The sequence below is a fragment of the Macrotis lagotis genome, chromosome 3 (genome assembly GCF_037893015.1).
Source record: "Macrotis lagotis isolate mMagLag1 chromosome 3, bilby.v1.9.chrom.fasta, whole genome shotgun sequence".
NCBI lineage: Eukaryota > Metazoa > Chordata > Mammalia > Peramelemorphia > Peramelidae > Macrotis > Macrotis lagotis.
The window spans coordinates 245,542,541-245,566,425 of record NC_133660.1 but is presented as its reverse complement, the minus strand read 5'-3'; positions in this window follow the sequence as shown (position 1 = coordinate 245,566,425).

Genomic DNA, 23,885 nt, shown 5'->3' with positions numbered 1-23,885 from the left:
CCTCTTCAAGAATGAATATCATAATCTGTCTAGACCTACCAATTCTTCCTGTAAATTTGCTTCAAGTGGTCTACCAGATGCGATGGGGGTTCAGACTTTGATATTTAAGATATTTAATAAAATGGATAACCCTCAGAATTCACCCATCTCTCAAACAATATATACTTAAACATATATGTAAACTACAGGTACATACCATTTATATATATATATATATGTATATCTATATATAGATATAGATATACACACATATATATATATATATATATTGTCTATGCATGGGTACACTGCAATATCATCTAAAAACCAAATGTGAATTTTGTTTGCTTGGAACAAATACAAATCTCCCCATTGTATCAACAGTCACAGGTTGGGGCCATCATCCTAGAAGGGAAAGATTCTCATCCTTTGTAGAAATCTTTAGTATAGCTGATAAGGCACAGAAGTTGAGAGTTAGAAGAAGGCATTCCTCCTAACCTGATGGAATTTCTGATAGAGAACTCTCTGTTTCTAATCAACTGTGATAGAAAGCACTTACTGAGTAGAGGGCCACTCCCCTGATGGACAACAGAGGAAGCAGCTGTTTCAGACATCACCTTCTGATTTGGGCACTTGTATAATTATACTTCCCCAAAATCTCACTTTAGGTCTGATTCCTAATGGGACCTTAAGCAGGCATAACCTGCAAACCTAAAGAACCTAATAAACATGTTTTTTAAACCTAATTCCATTTTTTCTTTCTTAAGACCAAACTTTGGAGGTTAACACGTGTTAGTTTAATTCTATTTGTGCCTTATTAGGATAAACACTGGAGGCTAATATGTTAGTTTAATTGTTTATTTTTTTATAAATGCATCAAATTCCATAAGTTTAACAACACACACACACACACACACACAAATCTCTATAGAAATAGATGTGCTCAACTATATATCATATACATCATATATATCTATATACATATTTGTATATGGAATACATAGAGACATAGACACTTCTTAACATTCACCTAAGGTTTGTCTCTCCAAAATGTCTTGCTTTGTATTATTCTTTTTGCTATTAGCTTCTCTTCAAGTCATTTTGCTCTTCACCACATATATTTGATCCCTTGCGTGTCTTTGCTTGGAGATTCACCCACATATGGAATTTGTTTCTCTTTACTTCTAATTCATGTACAAAATGAATATTTCTCTCTTGAATTTAATAACTAATTATAGTATTAGGACCAGGGTTTTTCCCTTTTTCTACATCCTTATGCAGAAATCAACTAGTGTGGGAAATCTCTCTTAAAGATTTACCCTAGAGGAGGCTAGGTGGCGAAGTGGATAGAGCACCGGCCTTGGAGTCAGGAGTACCTGGGTTCAAATCCGACCTCAGACACTTAATAATTACCTAGCCACATGGCCTTGGGCAAGCCACTTAACCCCCATTGCCTTAAAGAAAAATATCTAAAAAAAAAAAGATTTACCCAGGTCAATCAATGTTACCCAATAACAGAGAGTAAATGAAATACCAAGTTTGGGCTAGGGGGTGTATTGTTGCTCATTGTGTTTTCTGAGACAGGTCTAAAGAAGTGTTGATTCTTTTGTTTAAACAAGTGAAAGGGAAAGTGATGTCTATTTTAACCAAAATTTTGGTGACACAAGTAATGTGCCCCAAGACCTTCATTTTAATATAACCATAACCAATTTTTAATAGTCACACCTCCTCTTTGAATAGCATATAAATCTTAAGCCCACATCCATTAAGGGATCCTGTCCATTTTATGATTAATAATGTCCTAGCCTTATTAATAAAATGATTAAGATATCCAGAAACTGACTCTCAATTTTTTTAATCAACACACTTTTTTGCATGAAGCCTTTCCTGATTCCCTGAATTACTGTTTCCAAGCATCACACTGTTTATATCTTATTTATGTATATATTTATGGTTATGTATACAAATGTTTCCCAATAAATCATAAATATCTTGAGCTTAGGGACTGTTCTGCATGTGTCCCAATATTTTAGTATCAAGTAAAGTGCCTGGAATATTGATGGGGGTTAATAAACACTTTTTGAATTTAAGTGAATAGGTAAACACTGTAAACAATTAGTTGGACCCATATTGAAATGAAGCAAAGAAAACAGACTAGATTGTCTTTAGAAAGTTACAAAGCTCTTTTGACAACCTAAATATTTCCCTAAAAACAAAAGTTCATTTTAAAATAGCAATATTCTACCATTGATGATGGATGGCTATATGTCATAGATATTCTGAAGAATTAAAAGTGAGGATACTCAGAAGACAGTGGAGTGGTGTGTGCTGGGATTGAAAGAGGCTATAACACATTACAAACCATAACTTATGATGGAAGATTAGAATACCAGTCTTTAAACTCCACACAGCCTAATCCCTTATTCTGCTTTTCCAGGTTTATTTTAATAAGTTTTCCTTGCCCTTAATGAGCTTTACTTTTCAGTCCACCTGGTCCTCTTGTTGTTGCTTACATATAATATTCCACTCCTTATCTCTTTGCCTTTTCACAATCTATCTCCCATATCCAAAATATAAGCTCATCTCGACTTCATCTCTCAGAATCCCTGCCTTCCTTCAAAGTCAGGAACCGACTGATAACAACAAAAGAATATATCAGTCCCAAAGCTTACAGTCTACTCATTGTGGACAAACTTCAAGGCTACATGGTCCCACCATGTGTGGTTCAGACACCTTATTGTAGAACATCAAATTAAACCAAGATGATCCAGTTCTTAAAATTCTCAACCAATCAGATGATTCTAACCAGGGGATGGAGAGAGATAAGATTACAAAGCATCCAGTGCACCAGCCCATGGAACAGTTGAATGTGATGTGGGAGATCCTTCATTAGGATGAAGACTGGTTAGCTGTCTTTGTCATGGCTGCCCTTAAAATAGCTCTTTAATTTATCATAGACAAGGATGAATTACTACTTCATTTCTTTCCAATGCATAAGTAGTGATCTATTGTGCAAGTCAGTACATTCTCGTGACTATAGAAACAGTCAAGTTGGTGTTAGGTAAAACTGTGGAGTAAAAACTGTGTTAAATCCTTTCACTATTTTCTTCCTTAGATCCCCCAGTGAACTAGCATATGTACAACCACTTCTTGATAATATCCTATAATTAAGATCATTTTCTTCTCTCCATCACAATGTAGCTTTGCTCACACCAACATACCATTAGTGGAGCTATAAATTAACCCAACCATTCTGAAAAACTATTTGGAACTATACCCTACACATTACTAAGTTGGTTCAACCCTTTGACCTGGCAATCTCCACCATAGAGAGCAAAAAGACAGAGAAAAGATTCATTATTACCAAAATATTTATATCAACTCTTTTTTGTTATGGTAAGGAATCAAGGAAGTGTTTGTCAATTTAGGAATGAGTGAATTAATTATAGAATATGAATGAGATTGCATTTTATTTTGTCTTGAGAAATAATCAAAGGATAGATTCACTGAAACTTGAGAAGACTTATTAACTGATATAGAATAATAAAAATTTATTCAATGATTATAATAATGTAAAGGAAAACATATTTAAAAAAAAGAACTGTGATCAAAGCAAAGACCAGCTCCAGAAGACTGCTGGTAAAATACGATTCCTACCTCTTAGCAAAGGAGTGATGGACTAGAGGTTCAAAACAGACATGCAATTTCTGACATAGCCCCATATGTGAATATGACTTTGGTTGAATGTGCTGTTTGTTACAAAAAAAGTACTTTAGGGCAGGATTCGAAGCAGTAGGGATAATGACAGAGATGCAAAAAAAAAAAATTTAAAAATGTCAATGATATATTTAAAGATATACATTAGAAAATAGAAGAAAAGGTGGATACAGATATGCAAGAAAATATTGGTAATACTAGTTCTTTTTTTTTTAAACCAGTTACCTTCCTTCTCACATCCCATTCAATTTTCAACTCTGGAACCATAATTAAGTCAAAATGATCTCAATTTACTGGAAAGTATATGTCATTCTACTTTTTCTAAGGTTCCTCTGACTAACCCTTGAACTTTCCAAGACAAAATGCCTATCCCTGGCCACCACTACCCTTAATTTGTCATCCTTACCAACTCCCCTTTCCTGCTATTACATTGTCATCTTCTTGAATGAACAGGATTTTCTTATCTTCTGTATTTGTATCCTCATCACTTAGCAGAGATTCAGTACAGAGTAAATGCTTCACCTCTGTTTTTTTATTTAATCACATTTTTAAAAACAAATTATGCACTGAAGATGCACAGATTCGTATGCAATTCCCATGTCATAGCATTCTTTATAGATGGAAATATAAATGTTGTTGATGTTCATCAAGTTTGTAATAAAAGAAAGAAAATTACCTAAGTTGGACCATTCCCTCAGTGGCCTTCTCATTACTAGCTGATTGGATAAATTAATTCAGGTCACCTTTACATAATTTCAATGATGTCATTCTCCTGTACTTCCCTCCCATGAACTCTGTTTGCATTTTAACAAGGACATTCAATGTCTTTAGGGAGTGACTAATGAGTTCAATTTCAGAAACTTAGAGCAGGCTGGTGAAAGAAATACAGAGAGATCCTGAAGGTGGAAATCTATGAAAACAGTCTTATGGAGCTATGAGTCAGGAAATGCCTGGGGGACAATCTTTCATGTGTGAGTGAGGAATTCTGGATGACCAGTTTTCAGTCAGGATGATAGGACCTGTTTTCTGTTGTTTATCAAAGATAATCAGCTGATCTCAAATGATGGATGCATTGAAATTTGCAATATAGAGGCTTGTATGTAATTTCCCCCTAAAATGGTAAGCTCCGTGAGAGTAAGACCTTTAAACTCATTAGTTTGTCGCACCATGAGGGAGGCACAATGTCATAAACAAATTTGTCTTTTCCTCTCATGAGTACACTATATGTCAAATACACATAATTAATGGTGAAGTTGAGTTGAATTCATATGATTTTTGAAACAAAGCATTCCTGATGTGAAATGCATTTGAAAGTTGGAAGGTCCTTAAAATTAACCTTATCATAGCATGATATGACAGATTCTGGAAGGAGAATTCCTTGTGCCTTCCACTGATTCAGGAAACATCTGGTGGAATACAGCTCTACTCACTCGATGGTCAACTTTCATTGTCATTGTAACAACATTGCATGGATCCATCTAAAGATTTAGTCCATTCTCTATAGCTGAACTCAGATCAAACTGTATAAGATGCTCTAGTGGACTCTAAGAGATCAAAAAACCATCCCTGGGCACTATTACTAAGCTGTCCAGACTTCAACAACCATTATGGGAATCAATGGCTTTTAAATTATTTCAAATTATATAAAAGCTGTCTCCACTGAAACACACAGTGTATGACATCTGTCTTCCCCATCCCAAACCAAACCCTCCTTTTGAAACCTTCCAACCCTGGCAAATTACAGCCCCAGCTTTCAAAAGAAAAACTGATGGAAAAAAAAAACCCAACAAACCCCACAAAAAATGAATGGCATCAATTCCTAAAATTCAGAGAGCAGTCTCTTTCAAAAGTTTCCATTTAGGGAAGATGTTTAAAGTAAATGGTATTTGATTAAATGAAATAAAATTAGTGCTTCTAGGATGACATATTCCTCAAGTTTCAGGGTAGGCGTATCAAGGCTGCTTCTTGGGCAGAACAAACCACAAAACAATCTGTCACTGTGAAATGTAATCACAGCAGAATATAACATCAGCCATTGCCCAGAGCATACGAAGGTATATTTAATATTCCCCAATCAGCAATCAACCTCTGGTGCATTCATTCATAATCAAAAGAAACACTTTCATTTCAACAGCCCATTTTTCCCAGCATATTATATTTGGTCACTTTAGGATATATGTAATAGTCCATCCTAAAAGTTAAAAGGAAGGTAAAGTCCTTCAATGTTTGTTTCCCAAATGGATTTTCTATAATTGTGTCATTTCAAGGGCAAGAGTTCCATCTATCAAATGCAAGCCCTTACCTGTTGCAGTCCACATGAAGAAGAAGATGGGAGGCGCTAACCGACAGAGCAATCTTGTGCCATTGGCCATCCGCCATCCGATATGGAAAAGCCTCCGTCCTTGATTTCCCATTAAATCTATAATGATATCTGATTTCATCTCTCAAGCCGCTGCTCTCCAGTTCAAAATAGCTGTATTGAAAGCAGAAAGAGTCAGTTTCTGTTGGCATCATCACCATCATTTACCCTAAAGCAACTACCTGACATCAATGGCTTCTCTGGGTTTACAATTAACCCAGTATCATACAGAGGGCCACAACCTGAAATCAACCGTGCAGCTTGGAAAGCAGCTCACCTATTATATTAGAGCCCACATAGTGAATACCTTCAGAGTGCAAATGAAGATCAATTGGACTACAGTAAGGTAACAGGGTATAAACTAATTAGTGGAGCTTGGTGCATTATCTTTTAAACACTTTAAAATGCAGTTCAAATTCCTTTTTCCATTGTGTAAGGGAAGTCATCCAAGTGGAATAGATTTACTGCTGTTTATTTTTAGACCTGTCATATTTTTAAACATTATAGGAAAAGAAAAGTGGCCTTAGACATCAGGGTCTGGAAAAAAATAGGCAGGAGAAGGCTGGTGATTTTTTTTTCTATTTCTTCTCCCTTGAACAAAGCGATAATGGGATAACAATTTCTCGATAATTAGAGGAGGAAATTTAGTTTGTTCGCACTTAAAATTGTTAAGTATACAAAGCCATGGAAACTATATCTGAATTTTATTTCCTACCTCCTTAAGGTGGCAAAGAAACACAGAGGATACAGGGATGGGTCTGCAGTAAGGAGAATCTGATTTCAAATCTACTATCTGTATGACCCTGGGTAAGTCACTTAACCTATGTCTGCTTTGGTTTCCTCAACTCTAAATGGGGTTACTAATAGCACCTACTTCTCTACATTATTATGAGCATCAAATGAGATAATATTTGTTCAGCAACTGGAAAATAGAGCACAATAAATAATTGTTTTCTGGTCCCAATTTGTACAGATAATTTTCCAAAGTCCTTAAATGTTTTAGCTTAATTTCTATGGTCAAAAATTTGGTGAATAATCATCTTTTCTTCCAACCTCTGACCCTTACACACACACACACACACACACACACTGCAAGAGGTAATATTGGTGCCCCTTTGTCTGAAAGATAAAGGGAGCATTTTGTCTAATTGAGCCTTTTTCATGGGGTGACTGTGTACAAGGCAGGCCGGCCAACTGGCTGCTTCTCCACACAAGACATAGCATTGCCCTAACCTGGGTGACTCTAAAAGTGCTTCTCTCCTACAGGGAATTCCCTCTCTCTTCAACTACACTTGAAAGAAACCATCTTTTTTCAAAGCACAACTCAGATATGATCTCCAACCCAAGGCTCTCCTAATTTCCCCAGTTAGTTCCTTTATCTCTCTTCTTCCTTCTATCTCTCTTTATTTCTGTCTCTTAACACCTCCCTCCTTTCTCTCTGTCATGTGTCTGCGTGTCATCTGCATGTACACCTGCATGTGTGTCTGTGTTTCTGTCAGTCGTCTGCCGTCTGTCTCTGTCTCATCTGTCTCTCTCTATCCGGCTGTCTCTCTTCCTGTTTGTCCGTCTGTCTCTCTCTGTCCTGTCTGTCTATCATCTCTCTCTGTGGTGTCTGTGTCTCTGTGCACATCTGTCTGTCTCTGTGTGCTCCCAGTGAGGCAGAATATGAGTTCCTCTACAGCAAGGATTGCATTGTTTTTTTTATTTATTTCAATAACAAAACATGCTAACTACTGTGCTTGCCAATGGAACTACAAGGACTACCATAAACCAGTCCCTGCCATCAAGGAGATGAAGGTGGAGCATACTTGGCTGGGAAAGTGACAGGTTATTTAGAGATACAAAAAGCAGCTTTAACCCTGGACACATTAATTAACTTCTCAGCACATTTGGTAAACCTGGAAGTCAACAGGTCTACAATGACAGAAGTTCTGTCACAGGTCAGGTCGATGGTCCAATGATCTGAATTCAGTGGTGGCAGTAGTGACTAAAGAGTCAGAAAAAAGTTCAGGAAAGAGGTTTATTTAAGCTCAACTTTGAAGTGAGCTAGGATTCTAAGTCATAAAGGAGAAGACATTGTACTAGGTAAGAAGATCAGATTGTACAAAAGAGTGCAAACAGGACATGGAAGGTTGCATATGGGGTCTGCTTGCCTGGAATATTAGAGTATATGATGGGGAAGAATATATAATCAGATTGGAAAGGTGTTAGGAAACAGCGATGAAGGTAAATAAATGAGTTTATGCTTTTTTCTAAAAGCAAAAGGGAAGATACAAGAGTTTTTTTGATCAAAGGATTGACATAATTAGATCCATCCTTTAATAATGTCAGTTGGGAGGCTGTGTAGACAATGGAACAGAAAAAAAGAAAAGCTATATTCAGAGATCCCAATTCGGAGCTTATGTAAATGATGGGGCAAATGATGAAGACCTGAATTAGAGTGAACCTAAGTAAATCAGGTGTCACTTGAATAACAAGAGTCATTGAATGCAGAGGAGGTGATGGATCCTAGGGGTGTGGAGGATACAGAATTGACAAAATTTGAAAACTGTTTGGATATGGTATATGAGAAAGCGTGGCATGAAAGATCACTCCCAGGTTACAAACTTGAGTTTTTGTTTTTGTATTTGTATTTACGGTATCTAGTAGTCTCTTATTTGTGATAAATACAATAATTGCCAATTGCATTAAAATAAAGTTGTCCAGAAAGAGTCACTTCAGCAAATTAAAGTCCTAGAAATGAAACTAATGTCTAACAACATAGATTATAGAAGTACAACACCGAATTCGAGATGCTATTATTAAACCCTAGACTCCGAGGAGATGGGGTTCTTTTCTCTAATCCACTGAGCCAATCTGACCCTACTAACCAACATGTATTTAATTTAATAGCAAAGTGAATCAGATACAAGGATTGAAATGAATATATCATGAAGCTAAGCCTCTATTATGCATGACTTCCCAATCTCATGTCAAAGAACAAATGCATATTTCACTCTTCTGTCCTAGATGATAATCCCCAAGAGAAATGCTGAAGAATAAGGATACAGAACAGCTCGTGATCGACTTCAGTGATGCCAATACTAAGAAACAGATAGGAAAACACAGGAAAAAGAAGTAAATATGATTTATCAACTGGCTTTCAGATGCAGGCATACTTAGGTTAAGATGAACAATTAAAAGAAAATAGAAAAGTTAAATTTCTTAATGTGAACAGTTTATATCACTATTTTCCTGGATTCTTGAAGTCAAGATAGTCATATATTCTTTTATTAACAAACTAATTTACAAAAGTATTTCTCTCTTTAAACAAGTCACAGCTTGGGAAAGAGAGAAAGAGATTTTCTATAATGACTTCTGTCTCCTCTTTGGAGAATTTTGGAAGAAATGAGCAATCATTTAGTAATTTTTTACTGTTTTTCTTGGCTGTTTTGAATATCATAAAACAGCAAGAAACCTAAACAACCATCTAATCTGATACCTGAAAGAGAATGATCTATTGAATCCTCTGAAGTTTTACATACAAAATTCTAATGAGAAGAAACATCACTTTCTAAGGAAACTTATTCCTCCTTGGAAAAACTCTATTTTGACATTTTGCTTTCCATCAAGCCTAAATTTGTCCTTTTGTAACTTTCACCCATTGGTCCTTGAGTCAAATAATACAAGTTTAATACATCTTGCAAATACTTTATGTTATTGTGGTGGTTCTCTTTAGCCTCAACAGCATTAAGTTTCCTTTCCATAATTCTCAAATAGTATAATATAAAGGCAATTTGCCTTCCTGGTTCCTTTCCTCTGAACTCTTCCCAAGTTTATCATGTTCTTTTACTAAAACTAAATTAAATGCTCTAAATGTGGTCTGAAAAGAACAAAGTACAATAAGGTTAGCTGTTATTCTTTTATATATGTGATATAGTCATGACTTCTTTTTGAAGCTGAGAGATACCTAATATCAATATTCTGCTGATGAGGATCCAAAGAAAATGGCAGCACCATAGCCATTAGAGGAAATTTGTAAAATCAGGCGAATGTGGTAGAATCACTGCTCAAAAGTAGCTCTCTATTCTTTCCTTCTCCTCACCCATGATCCATAGTCAAATCCATGTTGCCACACAGTGTATCCATTCATCTCTGGAGAAGATAATACCTCTAACCCAAGAAAAGGGTGGAAAGTCATAAACAAGTTCCTTTTCCATCGCCCCAAAGAACCAGTTTGACAAATTCTCTAAATACTATCAAATGGACACTAGATATCATCATGCTCCCCAAGGAAAAATAAATCAAAGAATTGTAAAGTCAAGGAAAATTCTCATTTAGCAAACTATTAGAAATTAAAAGACAAAGCTTCTACTTTACACTCTAAGAATTATCACTTAAAATACTTCAATAGAAATGATTGCCATTTCCCTCAAAATTATATTCATTGCTGAGACATTTCTGAGGAAGATAATTCCTTATAAAATTCTGTTCACTATCTTCTTCCATATACATGGGAAAATATGTTTCTGCATAAAAAGTCTTTGGCCCCAAAAGCTCTGAATATACAGTATCTTTTTTATAATCAAATAAGTCTCCCAGAACATCAGCACCCGGACAACAATTGCTAACACATACAAAAAGTAAGGTCACAAAAAGACTGGTTTGGTCAACCATGCTCTTCCATTAACACATATCACTACCACTTATAAGTTTCCAGACACCAAAGGGAAAGCTGTCCAGTTTCAGTGGGATTTTTTGGTTTTTTTTTTGTATTAAGATCTATACAGCTTAAATAGCTATTCACAAAAGAAGAAAATATTAGTAATGAGACCCAAATGCATCGTAGTGAATTGGTATTACTGAGTTTTCTCTGATCTGAAACTCAGTGTAATACACTTTAGTACTACCAAAGTTATGTGCTTTATAGTTAATTTGAGTATTTATAATAGACAAAATAACTTATTTGTTCATTCTTAAAGCAATACTGTTGTATGCAATGTTCTCTTGATTCTGCCCATTTTACTCCTCATTCTTTGTGCATGTCTTTCCATTTTCCCCCTAAAATCATTGAGCTGATCATTTCTTATAGCACAGTAGTATTCCATCACAATCATATATCATAATTTATTCAGCCATTCACCAACTGATGAGCCTCACTGAAATTTCCAGGTCTTTGCTACCACAAAGGGAGCTGCTATAAATATTTAGAACATAACAATTCTTCCCCCAAATCAACACTTAACATTTGATTGAGTTAACTCCAATGAGGGAGAACACAGTTTTTCTTGAGGCAACCAATTCAACTTTTGGCTAATTTCATAGTTGTATATGTAAGTTTTCCCTTCTATTGAACCTTCATTTTGCCTCTGCAGTTCTTGCCGAGACATAGGTTTTACTAGCTATCCAGTGAGGCTCCTTCCACTTCTGAAATTCTGTGATTTTTTATCATCATAGTTTGAATGTTCTGAACCCAAAGTAGCTTCCAACTTGGATATTCTAGGATAATGGGTTGCTTTTATCCATCTACTCAAGGATTTCACCTCCAGATCTATAGTAATGGCCAGAAGTCTATAGAAAATGCATGTGTAATAGTTAGATTCAGGCATGTCAGTCTCAAACAATGCCTCTATAGAGGGAAAAAGAAAAAAAGAGACTTCTAATTATGATATCCTGTGATATAGTGGAGTTGAAAGAGCATCAGCTCTTGAGTCAGCAGATAGAGGCTCAAATCCTGGTTCTATTACTAATTAACTTTATTACTTGGGACCATTATTTCAAAACTGGTCCTCAGTAAAATAAGAGGATTTGACTAGATTGTCCATAATCATCCTTTTAGATCTAACAGTCTATAGTTTTATTCTTTTGTTGCAGAGAGAGGATTACAGTCAGTGCTTTAAATATAGTCACCAATTCAGTTTTTTCACTGGTATCTGGAATGAGATTTTTCAAGGACTCCTTATGACAAATTGGATATGGAAAGGCAGAGAATGCCAATAGGGGAAAAGCCTTGAGCAAAGGCATCAAGGCAAGAACAATGATACTTAAATAGTTTTTTCTCTAAGATTTGCAAGGCATCTCATATATATTTTTTATTTAAATTAATAAAGCAAGATTAATTAGGTATTCATTATATCCCAAATATTAGGCAGTAGGAACTTATAAATAAACAAGATTTAGGGATACCAAGGGACAAACAGTCCTTATCCTCAAAAAGTTTATTTTCTAACATTCTTCCATTCTAATATAAATAACTAATTTTCAGAAGTTTGCCAAAGTCACATCTGGAATAGCTAGACTCTGAGGCACATCAGGCAAGTGATACGTACAGTGCCTTGATGGAAAGGGTAAGATGGGGAAAAAAGGAAATTTCAAATTATGTTGTTTCATTTGACACTAACAAATACCCTATGAAAATGGTCCTATTCATATTACTACCCCTATGGGAAAATAGATTCATTTGGAGGAGTTAAGTGATTTGCTCATTATCACAAGGCTAGTAAGTTTTAAAGAGAGAATTCAAAATAGATACCTCCTGATCTCTCTACTACAAATCTTAATGAGTATGGCATATTCTGAGACTAGCAAGTGGATGAGTCTAGATAATTCATTCAGCATGTTAAAAAAAAAACCTCATTTTTCTTCCCTCAAAATCCTCCTTCCTTCAAAACTTCTCTATGATGGTTGCATCATCCTTCTAGTAGCCCATACTCACAACTTAGGTAGCTTTCTCAGCTTCAAGGTCACTATTTCTCATGCTTCATTTTCAATTTGTTGCCAAGATCCATTTATATCTTTGTATCGCCTCTTGAATATGCCCCTTTCTCTCTTTTGCCATCAGTCTGGAGCTGGCCTGTCTCCTCATACCTGGATCATTTATTGCAAAAACCATATTGGTAGGTCTGCCTAACACAAGTTTCTCACCACTTGAATCCATTATCCATTCAGTCATCAAAATGATTACCCTAAAGCTCACAAGTGGCTCAGCCACCCCTCTATCTAATAAATAGCAGTGGTTCCTATTAATTACTTCCCTCCACAATTAAATATAGAATCCTGTAGGGTGTTCAAAGACCTTTAGAACCTGTCCTTTTTTGACCTTTCCAGGCTTCTTATACCTTACATAATACTCTGAAATACTCTTTGATCTAATGACATTGGCTTCCTTTGCTAGTCATCCAACAACATACTTCATCTCTCAGCTTGGAGAATTTTCATTGACTGACCCCAAAATTTGGAGAAGTCCCCTGCCTTCTGTCTGCTTCTTGGTTTTAATGATTTCCTTCATATGCCAGCTAAAGTTCCAACTTCTACAGGAAGCCTTTTCCATTTCTTCTTAATTCTAGTGTTTTTGCTTTTCCATTTATCCTTATTTGTACATAGTTGTCTGCATGTTGTCTCCCTCATTATATTATAAGTTTCTCAAGGACATGGATTGTCTTTTGCCTTTTTTTTATATTCCCAATGTGCAGAGTTTTAAAATACTTATTGATGGAATTAAAGAAAGACTGAGGACTAACAGAGATAGGTGTGAAAATGTTAGTTGGCATAACCTGTCAGAAGACTCTGTCTACAGTATACCAACACAGATGGTTTTGTCCTTTATGCAAGAATCATTACAAATTATGAGCAGAGGAGCGATATGTTCACAACAGTCTTAGGAAACAACTTGGTTGTTTAATACATGTTGGGCAAGAGGGGACAGAAGCTAAAAACTAAATGTGGTTCTGCCTTTGATCAATAATGAGAAATATGAGACCCAAGTTATGAGTTCAGAGTAATTCAAAGACATTAAGTAAATCTGAAATCATAATTAAAACTTGATCTTTGGAAGTAAGCTACAAAGTGGGTCATTGCCACTGTGTGCTATAGTAGAAAGGATGTGGAATGGGAAATTAAAGAACCTATTTTTAAATACCAGTAAGATCACTCATTATTAGTTTGATTTTGACCATACAAACATTCCAAGTCTCAGCTTCTTCATCTATAAAATAAGGGCATTGAACTAGATGACACCTAAAGTTCAAACTCTAATATGATCATTGGTTCTTTTATCTAAGGAAATCCTCAAAGTCTTTCCCAATTCCTATAAAGATGATAGGGAGATATTGGATTACAGTACATTATGATGTTTTCATGAATACCTAATTATTCTATGTTACCTATAAAGGCGTCCTAAAGAGAGAGGGGTTTCTCTGAATCTTCTAACCAGAAATCCTAGTGAAACTGTATATTAATGTTTTAAACTTGTTTATACTAGGGTCCTTACATTGCTATTTTAAAAAATCCATTTGCCCTACTTACACCCTAGAGAGGGTCAGTGAGCTGCATAAAGAAAATGGGAGAAAAAAGAATGAAAGCATCAAGAGCTGAGAAAAGAATAAAACTTAGGGCAATGTTCTTCATCCTAGTTCCAATGAATAATCCCTTTGAAGCTTATCTTCTCAGCCACATAACTCTAAACTTCCTTTTCAAGATGTGGAAAAACATCAATATGATCACTCAGTGGGTAGAGTCAATGAAGAAACACCAGTAACTCAGATCCCAATGGAAAGGGTCATTACCTTTCCTCTTAATGATGTGTCCTAAGCAAAACAAGACAGAAAAGATCCTCAAAATATTTTCACTTGAAAGGAGGCTTCAATGAGAGAAGAGCAATTCTTATTCAACTAGAATATGGCTCATTAATCTTCCCTCTTTCTCTCTCAACACTGACATTCCTGCATACCAAACTGATAAAACCAATTCCATTAGAATTTTCTCTTTTCATCACACAAAAGACTATTTGTATTGGATTTTGTATGAAAAAAAAGCCTAGTCTGTATCTGGATCATGATTATGTCTTAGGAAGTTGTTCACAATTGGGCACTTTTGAGTAGATAATGGCCAAATATGACACATGAACATAATTGAGTATCATTTTGCCATAAATCAAGCACAAAATAAAAGGAGAATGCTAGCAGGGCAATGGGAAAACAGGTACTTTAATTGATTCTCGATGGAGATGTCAACTGATCAGTCATTCTGGAAAGCAATTTGAAACTATACTCTAAAAGCTGCCAAGGTATGCTTGCTCTTTAACCCCTGCCCCATACTGCTACTAGGTCCCAAAGAGATCAAATAAAAAATATCCACGTACCCATGTACAAAAATACTCCAAGCAATTCTATTTGTGATGGTAAAGAATGAAAACTGAAGGGATGCTCATCCCACTTGAATATGGCATATGACTGAGCCTTGTCCTTTGTTACTGAAGAAGGCTAAAAAGACATTAGAGATAGGTATCTGACTGTGGCTAGTCAGACCAGTTCAAGCTCAGAATACCATAGGTCTGGCTCAAACAGTCCATGTGAATACCTGAGGTGTATATTCCAAATTTACATATCTCATGATTCCTTTGAGCTGCTTCAATTCTGCCTTCCTCGTAGAGCTCAGCACCATCACTGAGGAAGGCATGCCATACTGGGTAGTCCTGTGCCCATGTCTCCCATGCTGTGCAATTGATTCCAAAATTCTTAAGTGAGACCTTCTTAGTCCTAATATCATTTCTTCTGACCCCTTTGTGAGTGTTTGTCCTGTGTGAATTCTCCCTAAAAATAGTCTTTTTGGCAAGTGTACATCTGGCATTCTAACAATGTACCAAATTCATCATACTCACTCTGTAGTACCATTTGACTGCTTGGCAGCTTAGCTTGAAAAAGGACTTCAGCGTCTAGTATCTTCTCCTGCCTGGTGGCCTTCAGAATCTTCCCAAGACAATTTTAAATGGAAGAGGTTCAGTTTCCTGATTTTGTACTGGTAGACTGTGAGCAATGAGGTCAGCACAATGGCTCTGTAGACCTTCAGTTTGGTAGCCTAATACTTTTTCTCTTCCACACTTAATTTTGGAACTCCCCAAATATTGAACTAACTCTGGCAATGAGTGTGTCCACCTGGAAAAGACACTGCCAAGGTAAATAAACTTGTCCACAGTACTCAAAACTTCTCCATTGTGATAACCACATATGGATGGTGTGGTGATGGCTGATGGAGAGACTGTTTTCTTAGTGTTGATAGGCTAAATTTAGCACAAGCAGCAGAGAACAGATCCATATTTTGTTTCATCTCAGCTTCAGAGGCTTCATTGAAGGCACAATCATCTGCAAACAGAAGATCATGCACCAACACTCCCTCCATTTTGGTCTTGGCTTGTAACTTTTTCAAGTAGAATATACCATTGGTACAGTAGCTGACCTTGAGATCATGTTCATCCTCAGTGAAGGAGATTGACAATTTGGTTGAAAATATGCAAAAAAAACATGGCAGCAAAGACACATACTTGTTCCACCCCATTGGTGACTAGGAAATCTCAAGAGCATGCATGCTGATGCACAATACTGATGAACTTCTCCAGATGACCAAACTTTGATATCATTTTTCACAAACCTTCATGACTGACAGTATCAGAGACCTTGGTCATATCTACAAAAACTATATACAGACATATGTTCTGCTCTTGTCATTTCTGCTAGAGTTTTTGGAAAGCAAAGATCTGATCCTCGATCCTTTCTAAAGCCACACTGGCTCTCAGGGAGGTGATCGTCTTCCAAATGAAATATCAATCTACTGAGGACTTTGACAAGAATCTTACCAGCAATGATTGAAAGAGAAAACATCTGTGATTGCCATAGGACAATCTATTCCCTTTACCTTTATAAAGCTGAATGATGGAGGCATCCTATAATTCCTGGGGGATAACCTCCTCATGTCATATAACCTGGAAAATTTCAGTCAGCTTTTGTATGAGCAATGAATCCTCCACCTTTTAGGTCTCACCTGGAGAAGAATCAGCACCACGTGCTTCAGGAAAGGAGTCTGATGGCATTTGGAACATATTCATTTGGAACTTCAGCTAGGTACAGATTGACTTCATTGGAGTTAAACTGTCAGTGGTTTCTGCATTGATTGATTATGGTCTGTTAAGAACACTATGGAAGACTTCAATTCATCTTTCTAGGATCATGTCCCTATCACTAATCAATGTAACTCCATCAGCACTGAGTAGTTAAGATGTTCCAAATGTTTTTGACCTATAAATAGACTTCAGAATAATTACTATTGCATAAAACTGAATTTCATCTGCCTTCTTACTGAGTCAAGAATCCCAATTCTCTCTAAGCTTCATTTGTACTTTACTTCTGATGGAATCAAATACTGCCTTCTTAGAAATGAATGAACTACCCTGCTAGCAAACCTAGCACAATCGTTTAGCAGCTTCTTCTGTATTTCCATATAATTTTCAACAAACAAATATTGATGTTTGTGAGTGTTCTTACTCAGATGAGCAAATTTAGTGCCATACATCAAATCTCTGAATGCCATCCATTCTTATTCTGCTCCACTTTACCATTGTGTACTTGTTCAGTTTTCCCTCCAAGTTAGCAATAAACTATTCCTGCTTAGGGAAGCATTCTAATATCTTTTCATTCATTCTTCTAGTAGTCACTCTGCCTTGGGGCCAGCAGTTCAATGGAATGTGAATATTTAGCTTGGAAAGCATGAGTCTGTGATCAGTCCAGCACTCTGCACCACACATTGCCTTTGTTATTCTCACAACTCATCTTTTCTCCTTATAATCATATATTCTATTTGATGTCATCAATGTTTTTGCAAGGGTGCATCTAAGAAGTTTTATTACACACACACACACACACACACACACACATATATATATATATATGCCTATATATATGTAGGTATAAAAATATATATTTATATGTATATATAAATGAAAGACAGAGTTTGTGATGAGCTCATGAGATGCAAAAGTCTTTAGTAAAAAAGTGAGCATTACTGTTGCTATTTCCAACTCCATTCTTTTAAGGACTCCCTGCCATGTCTGATATTCTGAGCATTATAGTCATATAGAATTATAAGTTGTCTTCCTTTGGTACATTGATGATAAGGGTCTGCAGATCTTCATAAAATTTTTCTTTGACGTCATCAGTGTTCATCATGGTGGTACCATAAGCACTGATGGTGGTGACATGTTTTCCTGCAAGTAGTAATCTCATTGTCATGAGCCTGTCATTCATTCCTTTTGGTAGGAATTTAAATTTGTAGACTAGATTAGTTTTGATTGCAAAATCTAAGCCAGCTTCATGGAACTGCTCTTCACTGCAGCCATTCCTGAAAAACACATATCCAACTACAGTTTCAGTAAGCTGGCCTTCATATGCCAGCCTTGTTTCACTAAGGGTTACTATTTGGATATGATGCTGAGTTCTCTTGCAACAAGAGCTGTTCATCTTTCAGGTCTATTGAATTTTGTGTTGTCTATGAATGTACTCACATTCCATGCTACACAGGTGAGTGGCATAATCTTTGAAAAAGTTTTTATAGATTTTTTGGGTGCTTCAATCCCACTGTGGGATCCCCACCTGCCATGGTAATCAGGTGAGGGTTGGGTAAGCAGACAGTTTTTAGAGCACCTTTTCTAAACCCTTCCTCACACCAGGAGGTAAGCAGTGTGATCCTTGAAAGGACTTCTCAGATGTCCAGGGGACTGCCAAATCCTACTGCTGCTTCCAGTGAGGAAATGACTCTATGACCTGGGGCATCAGTGTGCAGAGTTGTGACTCCAGCTCCCTGTGTTTCTACACCTGCTCTTTGTCATCTGTCCGTAGGACTTTGAGATAGGAATGGACATCACTTGAGATGTTGAAGCACAGTCATAACTAAACGATTACGTTATAAAGAAGTCTCTTGTATCCTCATTATCATAACAATAGTAATAATAGTAGTAGTTAGATAGTACAAGAGATAAGAGTCTGGAGCTGGAGTCAGAAAAACTCTTCTTCTTGATTTCAGCTCTGACCTCTGAAACTTAGTAGCTTGTGACCCTGGGAAACTCACTTAATCCTATTTGCCTCCGTTTCCTCTTCTAATAAAATTATCTGGAGAAGGAAATGGCAAGTTACTCAAGTATCTGTGTCACGAAAACCCCAAATGGAGTCATAGTTGTCTACAACTGAAAAAGATTAAACAAGGAAAAATAATAGTCAACATTTATATAACTTAATATGTAACAAGCACTAAACTAAGCATAATTATTATCTCAAGTGATACTCCCAATATTTCTGAGGTTTTTATTCCCCTTTTATAGTGGAGAAACTGAGGCAGACAAAGGTCATGTGAACTGTTTAGGGTCACACAGCTAGTAAATGTTTGAGGTTGTATTTGAATTGAAGTCTTACTGCTTCTAAGTCTACAATTGTATCATTTTGTTAATTAATTACCTAACTAGTGACCCAGAAGTCCCATTCACCTCTCCAATTTTATAATTCTTATAAGTATACTTGAGTAACTGAATATTAGAGAGGTTATGTGATTTTTCTCAAGATGATAAAATCAGTTCTTCTGTCTTTAAAAGCAGTGAAGGAAAGATAACAGATCGAGGTTAAGATTATCTCAGAAAAGAAAGCTTGTGGTATCTAGGGATGAACACCAAAATAAATTATTAATTATTTAGTAAATAGAATTAGTTAGAGAAGTCCAATGGTCAAATTAATCTGTGAAATACCAACTTTCTGAAATTGTTTTCCAAAATTCCTCTAAGACACAGACCAACGTATCTGCTCTCTGATTCTGTATTTCAGGATGGAGTATAAATTCCCCCCGCTTCCTCCACTAAAAAATCCACCCAACAGCAAGCATTTCAAAGGCTTGACAGTATTCAAGTCAAAAAGCTTGCTTGCTTGGATGTCTGATGTTGATAATGCTGGTGGAAAGTAGAAAACCAAATATTTACCATTAAACTGGAGATGATCCATCTGACTTGGTGTTAGCTCACTGAATATCCTCACCCAAAGTTATCACTTTCACCCCACCCATTCAGGGGATCTGCCCCACAGAAAGTACAACCATTCCATTGAATCAAAGAGTTGCAAAGAGTATATTACTGAATATGTGAGCTGTTCTAAAAGGCAAGAACGTTCTAGGGTCTCTAGGGGCTGCTTGTACCTACTAAGAAATGAAAGAGGCTGTGAATCATCCATCACTGTTCCATTAAAGAAAATTCTGTAAGCATTTGTTAAATGACTACTACATGTCTGCCAGGTACTCATCTAGTAGGGGGGAATAAAAAGCCAAAATCAAAACTCTTCTTGTCATCTAGGTACTTAAAATTCATGTTCCATGAGAGTAGATATTGGGGGTAGGAAGGGTGTGTTTCTTTGCATTCTCAGCTCATAGCAGAGCGACTAAAATATAATAAGTATCATACTTGTTGAGTAACAGGCATTCTATTGTGGACCGACACTGCCTATATAGAAAACCTGAGATTTAGAGCTGAAAGATCCTTAAATAGGACCTCATCCAAATCTATACTTTTACAGCAATGGGAACTTGAAGCCCAGAAAGTGACATATATCAAATAAATGACAGTGGCAGGATGTATACAATATAATTCCCAGAAAGAGGGCACTAGCAGCTGAGGAAATCAGGAGAGGCTTCCTAAAAGAGTTAGTATAAACAAGTTTTGAAGAGAACAAGTGCTTCTCAGGAATGAAATAATGGGGTGGCTAGGTGACGCAGTGGATAGAGCACCGAGTGACCTTGGGTAAGTCACTTAACCCCACTGCCCTACAAAAACAAAACAAAAAAAAACCAGAAATGAAATAGCAAGGGAGCACTCTTCAACACAGGAAACAGATTTTGCAGAGGCACAGATTTCAGAGATAAAGAATCATTTGTGAAGACTAGAAAAGCAGACCAGTTTGGCCTCAACACTGGGTACATGAAGAGGAATGATGTTCAATTATCCCAGAAAGAATGATTGTACCTACAAGATAAATGATGCTAAAAGTCAAACCAAGTATTTTGTGTTTGTTTTAGCCTAGATGGCAAAAGAGGCAGTGGAGTTGACTAAACAAAAGACTATATGTTATAAAATAAATTCCCATAGTCCAAGAAATAGTCTAACTATCCTATCTCTCTGAGAGATCCTCAAGTCAGTTACCATTCTGGTGACCTAGACCAATGATTCTCACATTTGTATTCATACACAAAGACTAATCTCATTCACTCCCACTTGTCCCATCAAGAAATTATTCCATCTCTGCAGGGTGGCTAGGTGGTGCAGTGGATAGAGCACCAGCCCTGGAATCAGGAGTACCTGAGTTCAAATGTGGCCTCATACACATAATAATCACCTAGCTGTGTGGCCTTGGGCAAGCCACTTAACCCCATTGCCTTGCAAAAACTAAAAAAAAAAAATATTCCATTTCTAAAAGGGATGATGACTGGAGGACAGATGATGAAAAATGCCTTCCTCCTCTTGGTCCAGAGGTCTGAGGGGTGGGGTGATGATGAAGGCAGAATGATCCTTAGACCATCAAATATGTGCTCTGTGTTGCTCAGCTGTTTAAATAATTTGACACCTTCACATTTTTGTTTTTGTTTTTGTCATGAGGGAAAGTAGCCTGTTCTTAAAGGCCAGAATGCTCAAGGGTCTCTAGGGATTGTGGTAAAGTGATAAAGGAATGGTAAAGGCATGAGAGGTGAAAGATCATAATGTCTGGATTCAAATTTTGATTAGAATCTTGGGCAAATTGCATTAACTCTTTGGGCATCAATTTCCTCAACAGGAAAATGAGGCACTTGGACTAAATAATTCACGAGATGCTTTTTTTCTAAGTAAATCTAAACTAGAATTCTGGTTGGGTTATCAGAAACCAATTCAACTCCACATGAGCCTCTTCTTTTCAGTTCCTTGTCCATTTATCTATCATTGATTTTGCTCGGTAAAGTCTCAGCCTTAGATCACTCCCACCATATGCTACCGAATAAAGTTGGTGAAAAAAATCACAAAACTGTGTTGAGTCCACTACAGATTTAGTTTCAACTAAATGGTCTTCCAATCTTTAGTTATTAAAACTTGATGAGTCTATGGAAAAGCCAATTTAACTAGAGTTCCCACATTTTCAAGTTTTATAACATAAAAAAAGCCTCAACTATCCTTTAAACACAAAATCTCAGTAGGGGTGGAGAGTGAGAGAGCAAGGATCATTGGGAAGTTTTTTTTACCAAGAAAACATATCCTAGGAACCATTCCATCTCATCTTCTCTGGTAGCTTACTGCCATACTATTCTCTCACAGCTTCAATTTCTTTTTTTTTTTTTAGGTTTTTTGCAAGGCAGATAGGGTTAAGTGGCTTGCCCAAGGCCATACAGCTAGGTAATTATTAAGTGTCTGAGGCAGGATTTTAACTCAGGTACTCCTGACTCCAGGGCCAGCACTCTATCCACTATGCCACCTAGCCACCCCTATAGCTTCACTTTCTAATGCCTATAAATATATTCAAAAGAGAGAAAAAGTCCTTCACTTTACTCATCCATCCACACTAGCTATCACTCCATATCTTTCCTTCCATTTGTGGTTAAACTCCTTAAGAAGGTTCTCCAAAATGGGCTCTCCCATTTTATTTCCTCTAAGTCTCTTCCTCACTGGTTTCTGACCTCATCATTCAATTGAAACTGCTCACTCACTGTCCACTAATTTGAATTCCTGAGTCTCTTGGGCTCTAAGTTTAGTGCTTATGTACTACAATAAAATTCCTAGTCTTAATCTAGCCATAACAGTTAACAAATATTTATTTCCATTAATTTAATGGAAGCTTTAAAACCACTAAGTGGAGGAGAAACGAAAAGGGTCTAGGAAAGAGTCCTGTGGGACAGTTATATTTACTCAATATTACCTGACTGAAGATCCAAAGGAGACTGGGAGGGAGTGGTCAGTTGGTTTATGAAGAGATCCAAGAAAGAGATATTATGAAACATATCACGAATATCAAAGAGAAGTCAAAGAGGGGTATAGAAAGATGAGGACTTAGAAAAGACCACGCAACTTGATAGTGAAGAAATATGAAAAATCATATCAGCATCTTTTGGCAAAATGGCAAAGTGAAACAGGGAATCTAACCTGACTTTTTTTGATGCATCAGTTTTACTGAATGATTCCCATCTTTTTAAACCTTTATTATAAAGTTTTGCTCTTTGAAAGGGAAAAGAAGGGCTACATCATAAAAAGTAGGTGGGTGTTATAAAAATGAAAGAAATAAAAAAAATTTACCCCAAGAATAAAAAATATTTGTTATCCAATTTCTATATCATCAACCTCACAACTTAATTATTTAATAATTTCCTACTTTATTCTTCAGCTTCTAAGATACATCCTCTCAAACCACTCCCACATGCATCATTTCTGACAGTCTTTTTGTCTTGTTACTACCATGGTCAGAAACTTGGAGTATTTCCCAGTTTGTAGTTCACTGTATTTGATCTCCTTGTTGCTCTCCAAATCACATTATTTCATATATGTAAGTCCTGTTTCCCCACAAGGGTGTTACCATGCTATCTATGTTTGTTTGTCTTTTCTTCTTCATAGTTTGTAGTACTGAATTGGGAAAATCTCAGCTAGAAAGTAAATATTTATTCATTGTTACAGAAAGATTAAGGCTAGCAGTTTTATTGTAGAACATAAGCAATAAACTTGGAGCCCAAAGAGACTCAGGAGATGATTAGGCTAATGATTCTTATAATGACTCATCAACCCTAACCTTTCTGGTAACCTCTAGTCTCATATCACCAACTGAATATTGACTATTTTGATCTAGATATCTTAAACTACAAATGTCTCATATTAATTCCTTATTTCATTTGAGGTTACCACAATCCTCCCAGGTACCCAGGCTCACAACCAAGGTGTTATTTTTGACTCCTTGTTTCTTCTCACACATCCCCTTGCAAACTCTTTCTAAGACCTGATGATTTTAACTTCATAATATCTCTCCTCTGACACTAGCACAGGCCC